Below are 6,000 nucleotides of genomic sequence, written 5' to 3'. Positions count from 1 at the left end.
TAAATGACTTATGACAACAGAATGGTGAATGGATGGATAAATGGATGGGTGGACAGAAGGGTGGATGGGTAGATAGGTGGATGGATAAATGGATGGATGGTGAATAGATGGATGTGTGGGCAGATGAGTATGTGGGTGGATAGAAGGAAAGGGAAATGCAGACAACCAGGGAAAGTCTGACCTTGCTCCAGCCCTGGCCCCCTGCCCTCACTCAACGTTGCCAGTACACAAAGGCACTTAGAAGGATTAAGCCTCCTTGATACAATTGAAGCTGCCGGAAATAGCTCTGTGCAGCCTGCAGCTGCTGCCTCCCAGAAATCAGCCTCAATCAACACCCACCTGTTCCTGCTGCCAGTTAATACTACCTGACACCCTGGCCAGGAAACTCAGAGCTGCCAGGTGTTAGACCCATATGAGGAATCACTGGGGCTGGGACTGCTCAACCAAGGCCAGAGCAAAGTCATCCTCTGGGTACCCAAAGCCCATTAGGGACAACAGTGCCCATGGGTGGCAGTCCAGAGCAGAGTGTGGAGACCCCAGGAGACCATACGCCTGCAAGGGAGCTGGGTGCACCTCAGGAAATAGATGTGTAGATCCCCTTCTGCCCCAGTCACGCTCCCGTCACACTCACCCGACGCAGCTCATGGCTCTAAAGAGTTATCTGGAGGAAGGACTTTTAGGGCTTCATGCACTGAAATAAAGAGTCTCTTCAACATCAAAAAGTAAAAACAGCATCTTAATCACTATGCAAGGGAGTGAAGGAGAGGGGTACATCCCCTCCAGATCCTCCACTTGCCCAGGGATAACCCAAACAAGAGTGGGCAGTATAGAGGCAACTGGCACACCCAGTGGAGAGGGTCTGCCTGGGTCCAGAAGGAGATTCTGTGCCCTCTAAGAAAGGGTCCCCTTGTGATCTCTCTGGGCCTTCTACTTTGGGAACACCTCCCAAGTCCTGCAATCTCTCCAGCCATATACCTTCCATGCCTCCCATGGTAACCCCAGTCACTCAGCCCCAACAAGTGCAAGGGGCTGACATGGCCAGTGTCTCTCTTCCCAGGCTGAAGGGAGGCCTCCAAAAACACCAGGCACCAGGCAATGAGAATGTAGGGTTCGGAGTAAGGACATGGCAGCCCAAAGCGAAGTTCTGCCACTTAATGAGGTATATGACCTTGGGCAAGACACAAAACCTCTGTGCCCAATTTCTGAACCAGCAAAAAGGGCTAATAATAGTCCCACCTCACAGGGCTAAGTGAGTAAACAGTGTGACATGCTTACAACAGAGCCTGATTCACAGGGTGTCCCCCATGTACTTCAGCTATGATCTAGAGGTGGCAGTGGGGACACTCTTAGGAGTGGGCAGACTCTCATCATTCCAGAGGCCATGGGAGCTTAATTCCAAGCAGGTCTGTTATTACACAGTGCTGCCTGGAACATAGGGTTGTCCAAAATGTCTCTTCAATACCTGATCTGTCACTGCTTAGGTTCATGGAATTTTCCTGGGTACTACTTTACTGCAGAGGCTCCAGGAAGGCTCCAAGGAGAACTGCCAGGACAGGGAGCACAAGTAGGCACTGTGTCCTCAGCACCCTCCTCAAAGCATGGCCAGGGCAGGGGCTGCGGAGCCAGGTCAGCCCTCCTACTCAGGCATTGGCACCTGCTATAGCCCCCTCCACAGCCTCCCTCCTCACTGAGTTCAACTTGGACACCCTTCTCCAGGGGACTTCCCTGACCTGCCCCAGCCCCCAGCCTAGGCTGCAGGATGCCACCACTTCACACTGCCCCGGGCACTCTCTCAGCATATGGCCATCCCAGTGTGGCTCTCCTCAGAATCCCTGGCCACAGAGCAGACATCAAGGGTGTTTGTCAACTAAATAAATGATCATCAGTAAGTGACAGAGCAATACTCTCCAGGTATCCCGAGTCTTTGGGGCCCAGATCCTGGAAGATACTCCTACTCCCTGCCTTGGCCCTCCTGCCTGTCATTCGCCCCTTCACTCAGCCCAACCTGTCCCTGCTTTCTAAACCTAGCCCCAGACCCCACATCGCCTTGCCCTACAGTTCCTGGCCCATTCCAGAGCCTCTGCTCACCTCACCATCCGCCAGGGCTTGGAGAGAGCAACAAGAATGACAGGAGAGAGGCCACCACTGGGCTCTACTTGTCTCTGATGATGCTCACAATCTGTATTATGATCTCCATTTCACAGATGAAAAAATGAATCTCCGAGCAGGAACAAGAGCACCAGGAATTCCTGTGCTACCCCTCCCAGAAACCATGTGATATACAATGAAATGGCAGCAGATAGAGCTCATCGGTTTCTCCTGGTAAACTCTGGGTAAGCTGCCATCAGCACCAAGCCCAGAGCAAGGTTAACAGGCCTTCCCTCTCTCTCCACACCTGAACTTCTCGTTATTCCCTGAACCACCTTACCTCTCAAGATTTTGTATTTTTACATGCCCCATTACCTCCATCTGCAAAACTCTCCCCTGGCCACTATAAACTCCTACTCATACTTCAAGAGTTTGCTCAGTTGTCACCTCCTCAAGAAGTCTTCCCTGATTTCTCCCAGGTTCCTCCCCTGTGTCTCCAGATCTGCCTCTGGTCTGTGAGCTCCTCTAGGCAGGGCCATGTCCAAGCTATCTATTTGTCCTTTGCCCAGTGCTGGCAGGAAGAAGCCCTAGCAGAAGGGCTCCTTCCATGAATGCATAACAAAAAGATGCACGCTCACCTCTGCCCTGTAGTATGGACAGTGATGGGCCCCTGGTGGCCCTGCATTTATCCAAGCTGCCACCCCAGGTTCCCTGAGGACAGAGCCCTCCAGCATTGGGCTCTATCCAAAGTCTCTAAACACAATGCTGGCTCCAATAAACCTGGAACTCTGTGGTGATGGCTGGGGACAGAGGAAATGCTGCCTACCTAGCCAGGCCTCTACAAGGAAGCTGTGATGTACATTTTACAAAGGGCAGGAGACATGCATGTCAGAAAATTATCATGATCAATTTCAAGCTCCAAATGGAAAACGTTGGTTTGTTTAAGTCCCTGCTAATTTGCCTGAAGATCTGAAGAGAGTATCTCCTGGGCAAGAGAAGGGCCCAACGGTGGTTCCTGGGGGGGTCAGAGATGCCCTCTTGACCTACCTCCACCATTTCTGAGTGCTCAGGGCACAGCCTTTCTGCCTGGGAACCAGTCATTCTGCACCCCAGACAGAGGTTCCAGCTCTGATGGCCCCTGAGCCAGCGGGCCACCTGTAACCTTATTCCAGCCCCACTCTGCAAACCATCGTGCTCTGAGCCAGGAATAGGTTAAGCTCAGGTGAGCATAGGGGTCTATTGTTCAACCATTTCTCACACCTCAAGAGCCCCCAAAGAGACTATCTCCCAAGTAATGCCATACCCGAAGCTTTGTATGAAAAGCACAATTGAGTTGTGATATCTTGGGAAGAATAACCTTTCCAACTCCAGCTCAAAAAAACACGTGCCACCACAGGAGGTATAAGAGGGTGAGTACCCACGGGGGTCGTTAGATACCAGATGTTGACTCAGTCCCCATTCTGTGCCTACCCACTGTGTTTGAATTTGCTCATCAGTATTGTGTCTGTCTTTACTCATCAGCAGAGTCCTTCACAGTTATCTGCATTTGTCAGTCTGTCGTCCCAAGAAGGCAGGCAGTCCAGGCCCTGTTACCATAACTGCCCACAGCTGGCACACAGAACATACTCAATAAATGTCTGTGTCTACAGCCATGTTACCCTGAACAACCCGATCCCATCTGATCTCGGAAGCTAAGCAGGATCAGGCTTGGTTAGCACTTAGATGGGAGACCACTTACGAAGACCAGGTGCTGCAGGCATAAAAAATAAAAAATAAAAAAAATAAGGGATTGTAAGCTGACAAGGTCCTTGCAATCTGTGAGGTCAATCAAGGGCTGCCCTGCCTAAAAAGATAAAATAAAATAAAATGTTTGTGGTGTGGGGGATGAAGTGAGAGCTGGTTCCATACTGCAAACCCTCCCATGTATCTGCATTGACATTTTTTTCCCTCCTAAGGACTGGGGTGCACTGTTCTCACTGTACTTGTGGGTGGGGGCAGGGGAGAAGAGAGGAGAAGAAAGGATAGAGGAAGGGGTCATGGGAGCCCTGAATATTAGCTCCCTGTCCCTGTAAAAATGCAACAACTGGGAAGCCAGGAGGGGCCCCAGAGTAACACAGCAGCCATCATATTGGGACCAACATATACGCAAAGCTGAGCAGTTTCAGACCTGCTGGAGAATGCTGCTCCTTTAGGAATTGACACACTGCACATTCTCTAGCTGGCAGTCACAGGACATCCCTCTGAGTCTCAGTTTTCCAGTCTCTATAATGGGGACAGAGTTGATATAAAGGCTCAATACTATTTCACAATAGTATTGAGGACCTGCATAGTACCCAGCATGGTTAAGGCAAGACTTGATACAGGTAGCTTCCTCCCCTGCTCCATGTCCCAAACACCCTCATAACTCCCACCACCCTAGTGACTCCAAAGGAAACACTGAGAAGCATTTGGAATAAGAGGAGGGAGATAGTTTAGTAAAGGCAAGTAAAGAAGGCTATAGCATAAATGTGCATTTTTATGCCTATTTTTCTCAAAGAATAGGGAATGCTTAGCAGGGCTCAGTACGAGGCTTCCTTTTCAGGGTATTAATAATTTGCATTTTTCACTATCCATCTTCGTCATGGTCTTTTCCAGGGAGGGAAGTCTATAAATATATATATATTTTTAAGAACTGACTAAATTTTGATGAACTCATCTAAGCAAGTGCTTTGCATATGAATGGGAACTGATTAGCCAGGCATTTTCCCACAACCCCGTTCCCTCCAACTTCAAGCTTTCCCAGGAGTTAAAAAGTTGAAGCGGCCACATTTATGTGGCTCCTCTAATAAAAAAATCATGCAGCATGTATTATTAATGCTAGGCTCTGATAAATATCCTCATCAGAAATTCTTCACTTGCAGGAATCCTTCAGTATAATTTCTCAGGATAACCAGAGGGTGCACTTCAGCCAGATCTTTGCAGAGGTGTCTCTGTTACTGACAGGACAGGAAGCAAGACCAACTTAAGTGGCAGGCAGTAGTATTTGGGTTAGAACTAAGTAGCCCCAACCACCTTGAGAGGGAAATCCATCAGCCTCAGAGTGGGCTCTGGCTCTGCTGTCACAAGCTTATCAAGGCTCAATGTAGCTTCTGAGAAGACTGGCATTCAGATTATATACCCAGGTGAGCCAGTTAAGCAGTAAGGGGCTGGGTTTCTACAATCCGGAGGCATTTGCTAATTGACATTTGTCCACCCCCCAAGTCATGCTGTGGTGTGGTGGTCTTTCTCTGAGTGCGCCATGTTCCCACTCCCACCTGCTCTGAATGTTGGGGCACTGAGGGTCATAGCTGCCCTCTTCTCCAGCAAATTGTCCTCACCTGAGGGAGCCACCTTGCCTGGAGATGATGGCCCTCTCCCTAACTAAGAGCAGTTCACAGAGACCAACCGTCAAGGTGGCAGAAAAAGTTACCTCCTCTTTACCTCCAGTGGGAACAACTCTGTGTCCCAGAGTCTCTAGATTGGGACAGGCTACACTGATATGACACTGCATTCTTGACTGGATCTTTCTCCTTCTCTAACCTGCTTCCTTCAATAGACCACACACCCCAACCCCTGTTCCAGGCTCTGCTCCTTGGGAGGCTGAGCAAAAACGATATGCCCCTCCCTCCCAAGCCACTCCTGTGCCCTGGATGGCTGACCACTGGCATCACCAGGACTTCCTATCCTCCCACTTCCTTTGGGATTTAGCCAAAGGGAACCCAGGCAGGAATTAGAGAGTAAGAGCAGAGAGCTGGAGGATGCTCCCTTGCTCCCTCCTTGCTGTGTTGGTGAGGCTGCATCCATACTCTTGTAGACATCCAAACTCTTCTTTGCTCACTGGTGAGTAGGGAAGGTAACAGCTCCCCAGCAGCACTGGCCCAGTCACTTCAACAA

At 49.9% G+C, this 6,000-nt stretch overlaps 1 protein-coding gene and 1 pseudogene across 1 annotated transcript in view; one reads left to right on the top strand and one right to left on the bottom strand.

Moving 5' to 3' along the window:
- Positions 1–6,000, bottom strand: part of GRID1 (glutamate ionotropic receptor delta type subunit 1) — a 672,081-nt gene that overhangs the window by 553,513 nt on the left and 112,568 nt on the right. The gene's annotated exons all lie outside the window — the stretch shown is intronic.
- Positions 3,730–3,847, top strand: LOC112482743 (annotated as a pseudogene).

The sequence above is a fragment of the Pteropus alecto genome, unplaced genomic scaffold, assembly GCF_000325575.1.
Source record: "Pteropus alecto unplaced genomic scaffold, ASM32557v1 scaffold155, whole genome shotgun sequence".
Classification (NCBI taxonomy): Eukaryota; Metazoa; Chordata; class Mammalia; order Chiroptera; family Pteropodidae; genus Pteropus; species Pteropus alecto.
Note: the sequence above shows the minus strand (reverse complement) of the source record. Positions and strands in the feature narration are given on the sequence as shown.